Source organism: Pelophylax lessonae (assembly GCF_965119305.1).
Source record: "Pelophylax lessonae genome assembly, chromosome: 2".
Classification (NCBI taxonomy): domain Eukaryota; kingdom Metazoa; phylum Chordata; class Amphibia; order Anura; family Ranidae; genus Pelophylax; species Pelophylax lessonae.
In genome coordinates, this window is record NC_138769.1 from 598,278,438 (window position 1) to 598,298,917 (window position 20,480).

The window sequence follows — 20,480 nt, forward strand, 5'->3', positions numbered from 1 at the left end:
GCCTTGAACATGACCAGCGATCATTACTGTCAGGGCTCGGACAGTGCTCATATGCCCTGATTGGGCAAAGCCTTGCACTTGACCAGAGGTAATTATGTCTTATGAACCTCAAAATGAGTGGGGGGAAAAGAGAAGTCATACTGAGCACAGCACCACCCTTGTTTTCACAAATTTTGCAAGTCAATAAAAAAAACGGTCAGTTTTAAATATCATGTTTGTGAGATTAATTGTAGCGCAACCCCCCGTAAATGCTGCTGGATAGGATGGGTCTTCTGTTTCTTGCCACAACCTTCTTAAGAACACCAGTTGTTCAAAAATGCCTTATAACAGGAATTCACTAAATGTGATACTTAGTACCCAATAGTAGTGCTGTATCAAAGAAAAAAAGGAAAACGTAAAACAAGATGTACAGCCAAAATGAACTACACTCCTGTGACCCGTTTTAAGCAGAGAGCGGGCTGAAGTCTGCTCTCTGCTAATCTCACAGAAGTCGGTCCAGGCTCCGCATCACTATCACAACTGAGTCGGGATCCACCAGATCCCTTGACCGACACTTGGCTCAGTCTCTCAGCAGGCCGCTGAGAGCCTGAGTCGGCCACTCCCCGCCCCTCCACAGCCCAGCGCGTCAGTGAGCAAGGAGGGGGCAGAGCACACAGAACTCTAAGAACCAATTGATCAGCGGTGTTCGATCACTTGGTTCTCAGTGTTAGAGGTGCCTGGGGACAGATGCAGCATCGGACTGATTGAGGATTGGGGAAAAAAAACAGAAACCCATACTTCTCTTTTAATATACTATGGTTAATATGGTTGGAAACTAGGCAATCATAAAATGAATTAACAATGGTAATAAATTTTAGCATACAAAGTGATTAACAGTAGGGACATCAAGGGCAGCAGTGAGCAGTAGTAAAGTTTAATCTACGTAAGTGCTGGACCTATGCTGCCAGAGCGAATTTATGGCAGCAATGCTAGTTCTAGAATGACTGCGTATGCACTGGCTAAAAGAAAAGAAGCATGGTGGCAGAGGGGGCAGGGCAAAAAAGGGGGCTTATAGGATAATTATTACTGAAGGGGTAGTTCATTGGGATGTTCTTCTGCCGGCTATCCTTGGGGCCCTTTAATAGCGATGGTGCATTTAATGACAGTCCCAGTTAACCTGCATGAAGTATAGGTACGGTATAGTCTCCGCACAAGTGCAAAGTAGATGTGGTTCCAATGCTGTAATGGTTTGGTATAATGTGATGTAGGGTTGATATAAGTGCAGTCTAGGTTTAGAATAAGTGCAGTATAGAGTGCAGTGTAGGTGTGGTATGGATTGGGTACACTTGGTGTCCTGCTCTCACCAGTGTATCTAATTCTGCTAGTACATCTAACACCCCCCCCCAGACTGACAGCGCTACTGTCCTAATGGTGCCCCCTGTGCTTCTTCATCCAGAGTAGAGACACTCTAATGCAGGAGATGTGTTACTAGCCAGATCATTAAGAAGGAAAAAAGCTTAAAAAAATTGAATGTAGTCACCACATCTACTGATTGTTAAGCTGCAATATATTTGTTTGTGGTTTAAGGTTTAATAAAACTTACAAGCTCCAAAGCACTCAGTGTGAATGGGGCTTTAGTGTTGTTATGCGTGTTTTCTTTATGATAAATACCATGACTTTAAACATTTTCCCGTGACAAACTGTCTATCTAACAAAGACCAAAATATTGTTGTATTAATAAACAAAACTGCCCCTTGTCTTGTTCTTTTCACCTCCTTACAGCGTAAACTAATGAGTGAATGTGGTGATACAATAGATACAATAAATAAAAACATGATCTTCTCAAAGAAGCTGGAGAATGTTGCAGAGACCAGTGGCCCCAGGGCCACCAGTTGGGGATCAGTGGTGTATACTGTTCTCTTCTATGATGTAGAGGTGCTATAACTGTGCAGAAACATCTACAGGTATTCATTCTACTGAAATATTTATACCTGATCCTGTAGATAATCATATTTCTATTCCACTATCCCAGAAAAATGTGATAGTATAACATTGGGCCTATTTATGTCCTCCATAGAGAGCGGCAGTCACGGCTTGAGCAGTTTGTTATCGTAGGCCACATTACCGAAAAATATGTGCAGCACATTACTGTTTCCCGATTAATTTTATTTGCAACATAAACTTTATTTTCCATTTGTTTAGGATCATGGATTAGATAAGCAGCTGGGCGAATTTGTACAAACTTCCTTTTTTTTCCACGGATGTCTGTTATACATTAAATTGTACTTTTTATTTATACGGCTACTTGGGCTGATAAGTTTTTCACTGTTTGCAGTTAGTCTTTCCTGCTTTGTCGTACTAGTTACTTTTATTAAGATCTTATCTTGTTTATTAGTAATTTGTCACTTTAATTGTGTTTTTAAGTAGCATGCTTATTATAGTTTTTGTCCAAATGGGTCCCAGAGATATCAGTGTGTATAACTGTGCATGGCAGTACCTCTCTCTGGCATTTCTATTATACCTCTGTGGGCACTGACTCTGTATATTGAAGTCCTGGGAACTGTTTGGAGATTCGCTTTCTATTAACGGGTTATGGCGACAAGGCAGTAGTTACCACTGATGGTTGAAAATACCCAAGACAAACTCTTGCATGAAATGGATATCTTTTCTGTTGTTGATTGGTGTGCCTATGGGGGTTAAGCTATAAAGGGGGAATAGATTGGAAGTGGAACAAATATGATGGAAAAAGTGATGGTAATAGATAATACTTCTACATTTCTGGACAAAAAACGAAGAGGAAAAATTGAAAGGATATAAGATTAAATCAAAATTGCATCTGCCAAAATAACTGCCAAGCTGCTTGTAGGGCTTTTGGGCAAAAGAAGCCAATACTTTCAATACTACACATTTTCTTTATTTTGCTTAGAAACTATTTGTAAGTAATGTGTACAATACACAGAAAGGGCAATAAAGCCTCACATTTTCCAATGACAAGGTAAAAAAAAGGAAAAATACTGAATGATTTTGTAACAATAATGAAGCACTGTAAAACGACTGATTACATTAAAAGTATGACATAGTATAAAAGGCCTATTAGTCGTAAGCATCTTATAAGTTTGGTAGTGTCCCCATTGGAATATATTCCATCTTTTAATTCTAATACTGTTCGGATGACAGCCTGAAATTTGGGATTTTCTTTAAATTTTGGTGATAATGGTAATAATGGTAAACAAGAAAAATAGAGAGGATAAATCTCCCTATCTGGGGCACAGACTCTCCAATCTATTTTTTAAATTGATTTTAGTTTTACTTTATTTAAAACATTTTTTACTTGTGACTCCCAGCAGGAGCTGCTGATATAGATATATTTTTTCCAAATAGTGCAGGGGCTGACCACCCACACAAACAACAGTCCATTCACATTGGCTCCAATAAACAGTCAAGGCAGAGGTGTAACTAGAACCTTCAGGGCCCCGATGCAAGAAATCATGAAGGCCCTCCCCGGACCCCCAGCCGGGGCCCTTCCCTTCAAGCCTGGGGCCGGGGGTCCGGGGAGGGCCTTCATGATTTCTTGCAGTAAAGGGCCCCACTGATCCTGGGGCCCTTTACTCTCATTGCGGGGCCCTTTATTACGCCTTCACAAGTTCTGCAGTGGGCCCCCTTCCTGCCATCTTGGGGCCTCCCCACGGTGGTGGAATGCCAGGCCCCGGTCGCAAGTGTGACCTTTGCGATCCTGGAAGTTCACCCACTGGTGTCAGTAGTTTTTATTTTTTGGTATTTTAATTTGTATTATATTTTATCATTTTATTTATTTTTTATTTTTTTTTACATATTTTATCATTTTATTTTATTTTTTTTACTATGTGACTGACTATGACTCTCTCCATTCAGAAAAAGGAAGGAGCTGGTAAATTACATGTTTACCGACCCCTTTCTGCTTCTCTATTGTGACATATCCCCTGCAGCAGCCGACAGGAGAGGGGAGGGAGCACAGTGGGGGGGGGGGGGGGGCACACAGGGGCCCAGAGACAGAAGAACACAAGCGAACTGGATAGGAGGGGTGGCGGGAGCAGCACACCGAGGAACTAATCTCCTCCATTTTCCTCCTGCAGCTACAGGAGGAAAAAGGAGGACAGTGATTTCTCCACATGCTGCCCCCGCCGCCCCTCCTATCCAGGTGTACAGGGGAGCCGCACAGACCCTCTAGAGCATGGGGCCCGGTTGCAATTGCAACCCCTGCAACCCCTGTAGTTACGCCCCTAAATCAAGGCGATGTCTTTTTAAAGATTATTGCTTGACGAACTCCAACAGGGAAAGGGAACTTGGATGTGGGGTACTCTGCAATGTTCAGTAGTTAGAAATCAGAGGTAATTTTCTCCTAGTAGTAGTACCTGGTGATGAACAGTCCAAGGCCCCACAGCTGAAGACCACGGGGCAAGTCTTGGGGAATCCAACACATAGTCCCAGGCATAAATTTAAAGTCACTACACACAAATCTTCAGGACAAATATCTCTGTCCAGCTTCCTCTGGCCATTGTTCAGAGAAGATGGCAACTCTCAGGACCAGTTCCCTTGTGGCATGGTTGTGCAGTCAGCTCTGAGCAAACTCTATTGAAGCCCTAAGTCCTGTCACTTCTTAGGCCTTTGGAGCAATTGTATAGTCCATGGGCTGCTTAACAGCAGCAGATCCTGCACCTCTGAAACTCCCTTGGGGAGAAAGAACCCTGCTCTCCAGTGTCTTAAACCTAGTACACATGGGCCGAATATTGGGCGGTATCGAGTGGTTCAATAGAAACCGGCTGACATTCTGCCTGTGTGTACAGCAGCCGGTCTGGCCTTTGTCGAAGGGGCATGACCAAAAAAGGTCTAACAATGGACATCCAATCAGCACTCTCAGCCAATGGCTGAGAGCGCTGAGCGCTGTGTTCTGAAGGAGGGGCCATGCCCTGTCAGAACACAATAGCTCAGCAGGGAGATCACTGTACTAACATCGGGCTCTTCAGTTTTTTTTTGTTCAGCTCCCTGGGTTGAACAAAAAAAACTGATAGTGTGTACTAGACTTTAGACCATTGGTGTGCACAGCATACTGCATTAAGGTGTGCACCCCAGAGTATAAACACACATGTGTGTATATCAGCAAAGCAGTGGATGGTATCAGTAGAGCAGAAATTGGTGTTAGTAGGGCAGTGTCAGTAGTTTTTTATCTTTATTTTATTTTATTTTTTTTTTTTTTTATTATTATTTTTATTGTTACAGTGTTTTTAGAAGCCCGTCCAGGGGGCTTTGGTGAAATATCAAGGGTCTAAACAGACCTCTGATGTCTCACATTTGAGACAGGGAAAGGGACTGAGGACAGAGATTCCCCAGTCCCTTTCTCTGCAGCCTCAGCTACACTGGACAGTGAATGAATAGGAAGTGTTCAATGCTGATCGGCTTCCTTTTCATTCACAAACTAAAGCAAGTTCACTATGCTGCAGTTAAGGAACACAGGAGTGATCAGTACTCACATTCAGAAAAGGAAGGGGCCAGTAAATTAAATATTTACTGGCCCCTTGTCCCACTCTCAATCTTCAAACATCCCCTGCAGCAGACGGTGGGAGAGGAGAGGAGGCAGCATTGCAGGGGGGAAACAGGAAGCGCCAGGAAATAGGGTTAATTGGCACCGCCCAGGCACACTCGGCACTTCCTGTGCGCACGCCTATGCTTTAAACTATTTATCTACATTCCAGCCCCCTATTTCCCCTCCAGGGATTGGCTGAAGCATAATAAATACTCAGGCTAGTCGATTTGAATCTTCTGCCCTAAGGTCTAGAAGCTTCTTTCAGAGGCAAGGGAAAGCAATCAAAATCCCAGCCTGTGAGACCCTGAACTGGCCAGAACAAACTATTATTGCTGATCAGATTACAGAAGGAGCCAAAGCTAAATTTGCCTATCAAATTATGGTAGGAAAGTGCTACATTTGCAAGATGTCTTTAACTGATGTCATATGCAGATCACTAAGGCTCCTTTCACACAGTCCGCATTTCGTTGCGATCCGTCGATCCCCGCTGAGCAGGCGGATGACAGCTCCGTCTCTGCTCTGTGTGCAGAGAGGGAGGTGTCAGAGCCCCACTACTCTCTATGGGGAATCAGATGAGAGCGGACCGCGTGTCCGCTCTCATCCGATCCCATCCAATCCCCTGGACGGATGGAAAATAGGGTTTCCATCACTCCGGATTTCACTAACAGGATCGGATGCGGATGGCAGCGGGTGTCAGCGGATATGTCTCCACTAACATCCGCTGCCCCATAGGGATGCATGGAGGATTCGATCAGATTCGCCTAAAAAACTGACAGGCGGATCTAATCGGATCGTTCCTGTGAAAGGACCCTTATGAATAAATTAGTGACTACAATGTTGCAATACTTTGTCATACTGTATTACTCGCCAACACATGCAAGCTATCTGCAAGTGTCATTTTACATAGGAACGGCTGCATTTTGACAGGGGGGCTGGGGACAGCCACAGGGGGAGAGAAGATGAGAGTAAGAAATACAAAGACAATTGGCTGTTTTTCTTTTGTAATGTAGAAATGGGTCAGAACCTCTGTCAGGTTTTTTGCAGTCTGTGGGGGAGATTTACTGTCTCTGTATGTCCAGAATAAACATTTGCACCAGGAACATGCATCATCATGCTGTGAAGGTGTAATGTGCCACTCGCGCCACTAGATTTTTATGTCCTTTTAGTTTTAAACCTGAATAAGCAGCTGTTTCAAAAAAACCCCTAAGGGTAAATAAACAATAGAAAAAATATATACAAACAGCGCTAAATCCTCTCATCCAATATCACTATATATATATATATATATATAATTATTAACTGTGTATATCTTCTAAAATATATTAGTGCAAAGTAGCATTTAAATTATCAGTAGTAAATTATTATAAAGTGCTTCAGTTTTGTGCTGACAACCAATATTTGTGCAAAGTAACATTTAAATTATCAGTAGTAAATTATTATAACGTGCTTCAGTTTTGTGCTGACAACCAATATAAACATGCTTAGTATGTGCAATCCATGTGCAAATTGCCAATACTATAAAGTGCAAGATATAAAGTGCAAAATATAGCAACATATAACATATAGTATAATATTGAATCCAAATCACTTGTTATTCAATATGAAGTCTGTGGCATAACAAATATATTATTGGTGTATAAAAAGTGAGTCCTTAATATGATGAGATTGGATCAACCGGATCAAGTGACTGTGTATATCCGTGAGCAATGATGGTTGTACCCTCCACTTCACCGCAAATAGTGTGGTAAGATAGCGCACTTACCAGATGGTGTTGATCCAAGCTGACATATGCCAGCAAGAGATCAAATTAGGCTTTGCAATAAACCCCATTACTACAAAATCTTAATTTTACCCCAACTTTTCGCTTTTCCTTTTATGAATATCTATGTAAATTTACTTCAAGCATTCTTCACCCAATAAGTACTCATAATCTTATTTTCTTGGGAAAGGAGAAATGTTGATGCTCTTACCACAGTGTGCTGGCAGCTATGAATTTATTAATACTACCAGGAAAATTATTCTACTTTGGTCAGTTGAAGTTCCTATTCCCTTGAATCTCCAATTCATTGTAAATATTCTAGCCACTGGAAGCTTGGGGGCCTAACTCCATTATCTTGGGCTGTTTAGCGCCACTGAAATAAATTATTTGGACTTTTAATTTTCTTTTATGTCTTTTCCAAATAGTCCTTTTCTCATAAGTCAGTTTACAATGTGAAATAGCTTGATTTTAGTTGTGTTTAATAATTGAATGAAAGCAAAACTATAGGTAAACATTTTACATACACGGTTGAAATACACTGCTAATAAACATTAAAGGAACTCTTTTTAATCAGAGTATAGCATCAAGTCAAGTAAACTCCTGGGATATTGATCTGGTCAGTTAAGTAACAGAAGGGGTTGTTAATCAGTTGCAGCTGCTAAGGTGTTAATGAAATTAACAACAGATGCACTAATTAGGCAACAATGAGATGAAAAAAAAAGAAGAATGAAATATATAGGAAGCGCTAACTTACTATAGAGCAGCACCTAGAAGTTCCTGGACCGTGGGAAAAAATGTACTGTGTATGTGCTAGTGCGCTCAAGTGATTGAAATAAATGGGATTAAATGAATATTAATTAACAATTAATAATCCCTGTATCTAACCATATAATGGTTAAGACAGATGCAAGGTGCATACAATAATAAACAAATGATCAATAAAAAACATATGCTTATAACTCTACAACACAAAGTGCAAAGGTGCTAAAGTGCAAAAAAATGATTGGATCTATGACATCGGTGTGTATAACACATGAAAGATCAATAAATATTCGATTTATCTAACCTTATACATGGTTAAAGCAGATGACAAAGTGCAGAGGTGCATACAATGTTAAAACAAATACTCAAATAGAAAATATATATATGTGTCTCTGAAACACAAAGTGCAAGGTGCAACAGTGCAAAATCTTTTGTGCAGTGCCACCAGTGTATGTAAAACATCCAAGAACCAGTTAATATGGAAAATATTCCATCTTAAGTGCACAAGTATGAAAATCTCAGAATATGTAGTAACAGTCTTTACTAATGGATTTTCTTAATGGTTCAAAATGAGTAAATTATGCTTCTTAGACTTTCGTTGGTGCTACATGCAATCCCCAGGTGTTCACACACAAACGTTTAGGTGGCAGCTTACCAGAAGGCTTTAATAACCAGCATAGAAAAAAAGGAGATATACTCCACTTGTAGGCAAAAAGGAATCCAGCTTCTAGCAAAACTCTTTCAGACCTGAGGAATTCCCATCTCCTCCAATCCCAGTGGACGCCTGTTGAGGAGAAACGTGCGTCGGGTGGAGAAGCCGCATCGTCACCTCACCTATTGATCTTTGATGTGTTATACACACCGATGTCATAGATCCAATAATTGTTTTGCACTTTAGAACCTTTGCACTTTGTGTTGTAGAGTTATAATGCATATGTTTTTTTATTGATCATTTGTTTATTATTGTATGCACCTTGCTTCTGTCTTAACCATTATATGGTTAGATACAGGGATTATTAATTGTTAATTTATATTCATTTAATCTCATTTATTTCAATCACTTGAGCGCACTAGCACATACACAGAACAATGAGATGACCTCCAAAACAGGAATGGTTTTACTGGTGGAGGCCACTGACATTTGTTTCCCTAGTCATCTTTTCTGACTGTTTTTCACTAGTTTTGCATTTGGCTAGGGTCAGTGTCACTACTGATAGCATGAGGCGATACCTGGACCCTATAGAGGTTGCACTGGCAGTCCAACTCCTTGAGAATGGCACATCAATACGTGCCATTGCCAGAACGTTGGCTGTGTCTCCCAGTCTCAAGAGCATGGAGGAGATTCCAGGAGACAGGCAGTTACTCTAGGAGAGCTGGACAGGGCTGTAGGAGGTCCTTAACCCATCAGCAGGACCGGTATCTGCTCCTTTATGCAAGAAGGAACAGTATGAGCCCTGCCAGAGCCGTACAAACTGACCCCCAGCAGGCCACTGGTGTGAATTCCTCTGACCAAACAATCAGAAACAGACTTCATGTGGATGGCCTGAGGGCCCAACGTCCTCTAGTGGGCTCTGTGCTCACTGCCCGGCACTGTGGAGCTCAATTGGCATTTGCCATTGAACTCAGAATTGGCAGGTCTGCCACTGGCACCCTGTGCTTTTCACAAAGAGAGCAGGTTCACCCTGAGCTCATGTGACAGACGTGAAAGGGTCTGAAGAAGCTGTGGAGAACGTTATGCTGCCTGTAACATTGTTCAGCATGACCTGTTTGGTAGTGGGTCAGTGATGGTCTGGGGAGGCATATACATAGAGGGATGCACAGACCTCTACAGGCTTGACAATGGCACCCTAACTGCCATTAGGTATTGGGATGAAATCCTTGAACCCATTGTCAGACCCTACGCTGGTGCAGTGGGTCCGGGGTTCCTCCTGGTGCACGACAATGTCTGGCCTCATGTGGCGAGAGTTTGCAGTCAGTTCCTAGAGGATAAAGGAATAAATACCATTAAATGGCTCTCACGCTCGCCTGACCTTAATCCAATAGAACACCTCTGGGACATTATGTTTCGGTCCATCCAACGCAGCCAGGTTGCAGCTCAGTCTGTTCAGGAGCTGAGTGGTGCCCTTTGTCAGGCATGCAGAGAAGCACAAAACAAACAAAGGGTACACTGGCCTAGTGCATTATCCTTAAAATAAATATATTTTTATTTGATAAAAGAGGTCAGGGCTCTGAATTAGAGGTAGGACCTCAAAACGCGTCAGCCATAATTATGGATGTTTTATTCATCCAGGATGAGATATTGTCTCCTCCCTCATCACTGATCTATTAACAACTATCAGTCTGGATGTCTCACCACTTCCTCAAACTGAATCTATCTAAAACCAAGCTCATAATATTTCCTCCTCCACGTGCCCCTTCCCCGGAATTCTCTGTCAAGATCATGGCACAACTATCAGTCCTTCCACACATGCCAGGGTGCTTAGGGGTAACCCTGGACTCTGCACTGTCCTTTTAGGCTCACATCCAATCCCTGTCCAAATCATGCCGCCTCAACCTCCGCAACATCGCTAGAATACGGCCCTTTTTAACCAATGACACCACCAAGCTTTTAATTCACGCCCTGGTTATCTCTCGCCTCGACTATTGCAACTCCCTCCTCCATTGGATTACCTTTACATAGATTATCCCCCCTTCAATCCATAATGAATGCTGCTGCAAGACTTATACACCTTACCAACTGTTCAGTGTCCTCCACCCCTCTCTGCCAATCCCTTCACTGGCTTCCACTCACCCAACAAATAAAATTCAAAGTGCTAACAATAGTTTACAATGCCATCCACAACTCTGCCCCCAGCTACATCACTAACCTGATCTCAAAATATCAACCAAGCTGCTCCCTTCGGTCCTCCTGCTCTCTAGCTCCTTTGTCACCTCTTCCCATTCTCGCCTCCAAGATTTCTCCAGAGCTTCTCCCATTCTTTGGAACTCTCTACCCTAATCTGTCCGACTGTCCCCTAATCTATCCATCTTTAGACGATCCCTGAAAACCCTTCTCTTTAAAGAAGCCTATCCAGCTACTATCTAATAACACTGTTTCACTTTCTCCATCAGCTCATCCCCCACAGCTATTACCTTTTGTATCAATTGACCCTCCCTTTTAGATTGTAAGCTCTAACGAGCAGGGCCCTCTGATTCCTCTTGTTCCAAATTGTATTGTAACTGTAATGTCTGCCTTCATTTTGTTAAGCGCTGCGCAAACTGTTGGTGCTATATAAATCCTGTATAATAATAATAATATTGTGGACACTACAGTCTTTTTTATGTGATATGCCTGTACCAAACACTCGTTTGTGAGTACCTTTCTTTTATCAAATTAAAATATATTTCTTTTAAGGATAATGCACTAGGCCGGTGCGCCCTCTGTTTGTTTCTTGTTTCCAGTAATTCAGACTCCCCCAGTCTTGTGAGGGCAGCAAGGCAGCATTCGTCTGAATCAGCCCAGACAGAGACATTTCAGCTTAGCCCTTCTGGGACCTACCTTTCAAGCGCAGGAGATTTGTTTGTTGTTTCTTTAAAAGTAAGCATACAAGCACGTGGGGCCATACAAACTACTGAGTAGCATTTAGAGTTGCTGCAATTTTAATTTCAGCAAAATGGACTAACCTGCTGCATAATTTTTTCACTTTAAATTTAGGGGTGTCTTTGAATACAGCCCTCTGTAGGTTGATAATTTTTGTTTCCATCAAACGAAGTGGCATCCTTTGGTTCCTAACACATTACCTCGCCCATATCAGTATATTTATCCAGCATGATATTTGCCCCATTGAGATCTGATGTGTTATTAAAGTGTTCCTTTAATTTTTTGAGCAGTGTATATACAGTATATGTAACCCATTTCAACTGTCAAAATATATATTGTTTTGTTCACGCATAGCATGGGGGGGGGGGGGGGGGCACAGATGGGCGCATCCCACGCCTGCCATGCACAAAGTCACTTTGTCCACCCTTCTTTATCCATACACTGTCCTGTTCAGTGGCCCGCCTGCTTTCCCCCATTTGGGCTGCTCTCTGTGACTGCCTCTCTGTGATGGACGAGCAGCAGCCTTAGGTGTCCTGTGATTGGCTGCAATTGTCTCATTTTGCCGCGGGGCTGGCCTGTGCGTGAAGATCGCAGTCTGTACATGTGCAGTGCCGCTTGTTTCCGAAGTCTTGCCTCGCTGTCCAGCAGCCTCTACGCTGGCACTCTGTCTCTCTCCTCTGCCCTGGATCACCTCCTCGAGTCCTCATTGTGGCAGTGTCTGGCAGAGGCCGCATAATAGCAGATGTGACTCGGTAGACAAAAAGAGGTGAGTCTGTGAGTGATGTGGTGCCGGACCCTGGGAAGTGTACATGGTCGGGGGGGGGGGGGTCAGTGTAGGTGTCAGGTAGGTCAGTGTAGGAATCAGGTAAGTCAGTGTAGTGGTCAGGTAGGTCTGTGTAGGTGTTAGTGGAGTGGTCAGGTAGGTCAGTATAAGTGTCAGGTAGGTCCGTGTAGGAATCAGGTAAATTAGTGTAGGAATCAGGTAGGTTAGTGTAGTTGTCAGGTAGGTCAGTGTAGCAATTAGGTATGTTAGTGTAGGTGTCAAGTGGGTCAGGTTGGTGTCAGGTAGGTCAGAGTATGATTCAGGTAGGTCAGTGTAGGAACCACATAGGTCTGTGTAGTGATCAGGTAGGTCAGTGTAGGGGTCAGTGTGGTGGTCAGGTAGGTCAGTATAGTGGTCAGGTAGGTCAATGCAGGTGTCAGGTAGGTCAGTGCAGGTGTCAGGTAGGTCAGTGTAGGAATCAGGTGGGTCAGTGTAGTGGACAGGTAGGTCAGTTTAGGAATCAGGTAAGTCAATGTAGTGGTCAGATAGGTTAGTGTAGTGGCCAGTTGGGTCACTGTAGGTGTCAGGTAGGTCAGTGTAGGAATCAGGTAGGTCACTGCAAGCGTCAGGAAGGTCAGTGGAGTGGTCAGGTAGGTTTGTGTAGGTGTCAGGTAGGTCAGTGTAGGAATCAGGTAGGTCAGTGTAGGAATCGGGAAGGTCAGTGTAGGGGTTGGGTAGGTCAGTGTAGGAATCAGGATGGTCAGTGTAGTGGTCAGGTAGGTCAGTGTAGGTGTCAGTGTAGTGGTTAGGTAGGTCAATGTAGTGGTCAGGTAGGTCTGTGTAGTACTGGTCAGGTAGGTCTGTTGTAGTGATCAGGTAGGTCAGTGTAGGTTTCAGTGTAGTGATCAGGTAGGTCTGTGTAGTGGTCAGGTAGGTTAGTATAGTGGCCAGTTGGGTCACTGTAGGTGTCAGGTAGGTCAGTGTAGGAATCAGGTAGGTCACTGTAGGTGTCAGGAAGTTCAGTGGAGTGGTCAGGTAGGTTAGTGTAGGTGTCAGGTAGGTCAGTGTAGGAATCAGGTAAGTCAGTGTAGGGGTTGGGTAGGTCAGTGTAGTGGTTAGGTAAGTCAATGTAGTGGTCAGGTAGGCCTGTGTAGTACTGGTTAGGTAGGTCTGTTGTAGTGATCAGGTAGGTCAGTGTAGGTTTCAGCGTAGTGATCAGGTAGGTCTGTGTAGTGGTCAGGTAGGTCAGTGTAGGAATCAGGTAGGTCTGTGTAATGGTCAGGTAGGTCAGTGTAGGTGTCAGTGTAGTGGTCAGGTAGGTCAGTGTAGGGGTCAATGTAGTGGTCAGGTAGGTCTGTGTAGTGGCCAGGTAGGTCAGTGTAGTGGCCAGGTAGGTCAATGTAGTGGTCAGTTAGGTCAGTGTAGGTGTCAGTATAGTAATCAGGTAGGTCTGTGTAGTCGTCAATTAGGTCAGTGTAGGTGTCAGTGTAGTGGTCAGGTAGATCAGTGTAGTGGTCCAGTAGGTCAGTGTAGTGGTACATGTAGTGGTCATGTAGGTCAATGTAGTGGTCAGTGTAGTGGTCAGGTGGGTCAGTGTCGTGGTCAGGTAGGTCAGTGTCGGGGTCAGGTAGGTCAATGTAGTGGTCAGTGTAGTGATCAGGTAGGTCTGTGTAGTGATCAAGTAGGTCAGTGTATTGGTCAGGTAGGTCAGTGTAGGAATCAGGTAGGTCTGTATAGTGGTCAGGTAGGTCAGTGTAGTGATTAGGTAGTTCAGTGTTGTGGCCAGGTAGGTCGATGTAGTGGTCAGGTAGGTCAGTGTAAGTGTCAGTGTAGTGGTCAGGTAGATCAGTGTAGGTGTCAGTATAGTAATCAGGTAGGTCTGTGTAGTGGTCAGGTAGGTCAGTGTAGGTGTTATTGTAGTGGTCAGGTAGATCAGTGTAGTGGTCAGTATAGTGGTCAGGTAGGTCAGTGTCATGGTCAGGTAGGTCGATGTAGTGGTCAGGTAGGTCAGTGTAAGTGTCAGTGTAGTGGTCAGGTAGATCAGTATAGGTGTCAGTATAGTAATCAGGTAGATCTGTGTAGTGGTCATGTAGGTCAGTGTAGGTGTTATTGTAGTGGTCAGGTAGATCAGTGTAGTGGTCAGGTAGATCAGTGTAGTGGTCAGTATAGTGGTCAGGTAGGTCAGTGTCATGGTCAGGTAGGTCAGTGTAGTGGTCAGTATAGTGGTCAGGTAGGTCTGTGTAGTGGTATATTAAGTCAGTACTACTAGTCCATGGGTAGGGGGCACAAATTACTTACTTTGCCCCTGGCACTGACAACCCACACTACGTCACTGTGTTCTCCTGTTTTGCCATTTTATAAGAGCAGAGGATGACACTTTTTAAGCCATTAGCTCTACAGCTTCCTGTGCCATTTACACAGAACTGATTCTTGTAAACCAGAATTTACCTTTTATTACACTGATTTTCTGTTTATGGATAGCTATAATCACTGCATGCAGCACACTTTTAGAGGGTTTTAAAATTCCTGCTGAACTCTGACATTGTCCTCCTTGCTGCCTTGCATGCGCTCCCATCTTCCCCTGTTCCTGTCTGTTTTTCCCCACAATCCATTTGGTGGTATTATCAGACAATACATGTGTAAAAGCACAACTCAAGGGCAACGTTTTCTCAGCTCCATAGTCAGCTACAGTAGCAATGTGCCAAGGATTGCTGTCATTCAGTGTAATAATGCTATCATCATTATTCAAGAAAAATATTTTTGATTTACCATTATTATCATTTATCACAGTCAGTTTGACAATATATTCTTTATTTTTGAAAAAAGACTCAAGTAGGCAGTTGTAAAAGTATAGCCGAAACAGCCCATGTAGGTGCTATGGGGACTAGTGAGGGGAGGGGACCCAGTTGAGGTCTGGCTTTGTAAAAAAGTTTCCCTTTCCTCTATTCATGCCTCATGTCTACTTCCCACTTCATACAATCTACCCATTTGCTCACTTTGAAAGTTGGGAATGACTTTCTGTGTATTGATCCACACACCCATAGTGACTGAAATGCGTTTTTAGCAATTGACATGCTACAAATTTAACAACTAAATCTAGGGTATTTAATAGGACACTGATAACCAATGTTGGGGGGTGTTTACATTGGGGTAATAGGATAAAGGGGGGGGGGGAATAAAGTGGAACTTTAGTTGATATTAGACATGCACACAATGAAAAAATTTGTTTCTCTTCAAATTTTTATTTACATAAATCTGTTTAGTCAAATGCATTTGAATTAAGTTCCACTCTAAATCAAATGTATTCTATTCAAAATTACATTCTATTGTTTTTCTATTCTATTCTTTTTTTTTCTATTCTATTCTTTTCAAATTCAAATTTATTCTCTTCGAAATGTAAATTTCGGAAAACGGTCATATTGTTTGTGTTGTATTGATTGTATTATATTATTTATATTCTAATCTATTCTTTTTATATTCTTTATTATTTTTTATTCTTTTCTATTTTATTTTTTATTGTATTCTTTTCTATTCAAATTTAAAAAATTTATATTCGAAATTCTAATTTCGGAAGATGGTTTTAGTCTTTCTATTCTATTCTATTTTATTCTGTTTTTATTCTTTTCTATTCTTTTCTATTCCAGTCAATTATATTCTTTTATTTTCTATGCTATTGTTTTCTATTCTATTTGAATTTGAATTTTTTTCAGTTTTAATTTTGGGAAAGGGTTATATTCTTTCTATTCTATTCTATTTGTTTTTTCAATTCTATTTTATTCTTTTATTTTCTATTCTATTCTTTTCTATTCTATTCAAATTTATGCTATTTGAAATTTTAATTTCAGAACATGTTTATATTCTTTCTATTTTATTCTATTCAATTCTATTCTTTTAAATTCTACTCTATTCTTTACTATTTTTTTTCTATTCTATTCTTTTCCATTCTATTCTTTTCTATTTGAATTAAAATTTTTATTCTATTTGAAATTCGGATTTCAGAAGATGGTTATATTCTTTCTATTTTATTCTATTCAATTCCTTTATTTTCTATTCTATTTTATTCTGTTCTTTTATTTTCTATTCTATTGTGTTCTGTTTTACTCTATTCTTTTATTTTCTATTCTATCTTTTTATATTCTTCTATTTTGTATTCTGTTCTGTTTTTCTCTATTATATTCTTTTATTTTCTATTCTATTATATTCTTTTCTATTCCAATCCGTTATTTTCTATTCTATTTTACTCTCTTCGGAAATTCAAATTAGATTAAAAAATGTTTTGAATTCGAATGAGATTTGAAAACTATTCAAATTCAATAAAAAAAAATTGAATTTGATTAGAAAACTATTTAAGTTTTGTCGGAAATTTTGTTTCATTAATTTGGATTAATCTAAATTTGTTACTATTGTAATTCAGAAATTCAGGTGCATCTGAATTTTTGAATAACAGAAAATGAGTCCGATTTTCAATTTGAAACGAAACTAACCGCACATGTGTAGTTTAAATAACAAGCAGGGCCCTCAGATTCCTCCTGTACTGAATTGTCCTGTCTGCCCTCATGTTGTAAAGTGCTGCACAGACTGTTAGCATTATATAAATCCTGTATAATAATAATGATTATAAAAAGTGTCTCTATGTAATCTGTTCATCTGTGTTTTCAGCCAAGTTTGATACACATTTCACAGAAGGTTCACACATTTTCTAATTGATTCTTAGGTAAAGAAAAATGTGACTCATGGGTGAAAGGTGTGTGAATCTTGGAAGAAAATATCAACAAATAGACCCTGTCTCTTCTGCAAAGAATGCATTTTATCCACCCGCTAGTAAGTTGGATTATGTGCAGGAGCTACGTCTTACTGGTCAATCAAAATGACCAAAGATATCAAATCCGTAAGACCACCATGCAAAAATGTCATCGGTGATAGGGGAGCTTGTAAATGTCACATAACTATAGGGGAGGTAAGTACAATGGACTTTAATTCCACTTTATGTGTGCAGTATGGGCTGAGATAAGTTTTTAATTGGTCAGCCACAGGACCTTGAATTTGTAGTTAGGCTGCTGTAAGCAAGGAGTAGGGAGGGTGAATTAAAGGTCTGTTACTTACTAAGGGTCAGAATTTAGGAGTAAACTTGCAAGATAATTTATATTGAGAGATGATCTGATATATTAACCACTTCCCGCCCACCCTATAGGCAAATGACGGCAGGAATGTGGTTGCATTATCCTGACCGGACGTCATATGACGGGGCGCGCAGAGCGGCGATCGGTGATGTGGCGTGTCAGTTTGACGTAGGCTCTTTACCATGTGACCAGCCGTGTCCAATGACAGCTGGTCACATAGTACACAGGAAGAGCCATTGATCGGCTTTCCTCAGTACGTGCGGCCTCTCCCCTGATGAGGGGGGGGGGGGGTCGGCACTGGCAATCAGATCATTGATTACCGGTGCAGACCCTGGGGGGGGTGCCACTAGAACCACCAGGGATGCCCACCCATGACCCCAGGGATGCCCACTATGGCCACCAGGGATGGTAATCAGGGCTCAGGGAGCCCCCCCAGTACCCTCCCCATCAGTGCTGCCCACCATTGCCCTCCCCATCAGTGCTGCCTCACAGTGCCCATCATTGCCATCTATCAGTGCCGCCCACCAGTGCCCATTATTGCCCCCCAGTGCTGCCTATCAGTGCCCACCAGTGCAGCATATCAGTGCCCATTAGTGCCCATCAGTGCCGCCTATCAGTGCCACCTATCAGTGCCCATCGATGCCGCCTATCAGTGCCCAGCAGTGCCCACCAATGCTGCATATCAGTGCTACCGATCAGTGCCCACCAGTGCCACGCCCATCAGTGCCACCCCATCAGTGCCACCTCATCAGTGCCTCCTCATCAGTGCCTGTCAGTGCAGCCTCATCAGTGCAGCCTCGTCAGTGCTCATCAGTGCAGGAAAAAACTTATTTATTTACAAAATTGTGTAGCATAAACAAAAAAACTTTTTTTTTCAAACTTTTCGGTCTTTTTTTTATTTGTTTAGCAAAAAAGAAAAAACCCTGCGGTGATCAAATACCACCAAAAGAAAGCTCTATTTGTGGGGGGAAAATGACATAAATTTGGTTTAGGTACAGTGTTGCATGCCCGCGCAATTGTCATTCAAAATGCAACAGCGTTAAAAGCTGAAAATTGGCCTGGGCAGGAATTGGTTAATGTGCTGTCACTAAACCTGGAGTTGCTTCCTCAGAGCTGCTAATCAGATCCATACTCTGAAGGACAGTTTAACTGTCATTGGTGGCTGAGTGGAAGTAACTCAAGTTCTTAGGAAAAGCACATTCATCCATACCTCACGCTTAGGGATTTAAATGTACATAAACTCCTAAAATGTACTTTTCCTAAAAACTCTCCTGCGCTCCAGTGGTATGCTTGTAGGCATGTTGTATACTGTGTGTATACTGGATCAAGTGTATCAATTCTTCATGAAAGCCAGAAGTCTTGCTGCCCCCTCAGGACAATGGGTATCCTTATGGACTGCAAAACAATAACAAGAGAGGGGGGCACTGACCAAGTCATTACCATAATAAAATTTATTGTAGAATAAAAACAAAAATATATTCACAAACACATGGCAAATAAAGGCATGTCATGACAAGTGAAATAAATTGCCTCCAGGTCTATTATAATCAACCAGTGGTGTGGTGGCTCTGATGAAAAGGGCCTCCCTTGAAACCCGTCAGCTAATACGTACTCCATTTGGTCTTCCCACACCACTGGTTGATCATAGCGGACCCGGAGGTGATTTCTTTCACTTGTCATGACATGCCTTTATTTTCCATGTGTATATTAATTGTTGCTTTTATTCTACAATAAGTTCTATTATGGTAATGCCCTAGGTCAGTGCGCCCTTCTCTTGTTATTTTTTGCAGTCTATTAGGATACCCATTGTCCTGAGGGGGCAGCAACACTTTTGGCCCCTCTCTTGTTATTGTTTAGCAATTACCTTTTTTATTTAGTCCATTTTGGTCTTTTAAATGTTTGTCATATCTGTGCAGAAAACCCATTGAGCCTACCAAAAAACAGTACTGCAATAACTTTCTGTACTCTCTGCTTCTGTTCACCAGTTGCCATTATTCCCAGCTATCTCTATGGAATACAGAACACCTTCCCTCTAAGTTTTGCAGAAGAGAAGAGGGAAGGTGTTTAGTCTTGTTCTATGGTGACAACATTGCTGTCCTATATATGCTGTCCTATATATGCTGTAAGGTGAGTGAGCGCTGTCACCCTAGGTAAGCCAGAAACTGTATTACTGGTAGGATCACCAGTGAAAACAAAGGTAAAAAGCCTGTACGAAAGCAGACACTATATCTACGGGCTGGTAAGCAGTAATGTATTACATTTTTGTTTTTGGGTTTAGATATACAGTGAAGGAAATAAGTATTTAAACCCCTGCTGATTTTGTACGTTTGCCCATTGACAAAGAAATGATTAGTCTATAATTTTAATGGTAGGTTTACTTTAACAGTGAGATAGAATAACAAAATATACAGAAAAACGCATTTCAAAAAAAGTTATAAATTAATTTGCATTTTAATGAGTGAAATAAGTATTCGACCCCCTATCCATCAGCAAGATTTCTGGTTCCCAAGTTTCTTCTATACAGGTAACGAGCTGAGATTAGGAGCACTCTCTTAAAGGGAGTGCTCCTAATCTCAGCTTGCTACCTGTATAAAAGACACCTGTCCACAGAAGCAAATAATCAATGAGATTCCAATCTCTCCACCAGGGCAAAGACCTAAGAGCTATTCAAGGATGTCAGGGACAAGATTGTAGACCTACACAAAGCTGGAATGGGCTACAAGACCATTGCCAAGCAGCTTGGTGAGAGGGTGACAACAGTTGGTGGGATTATTCGCAAATGGAAGAAACACAAAATAACTGTCAGTCTCCCTCGGTCTGGGGCTCCATACAAGATCTCACCTCATGGAGTTTCAATGATCATGAGAATAGTGAGGAATCAACTACAAGGGAGAATCTTGTCAGTGATCTCAAGGCAGCTGGGACCATAGTTACCAAGAAAACAATTGGTAACACAC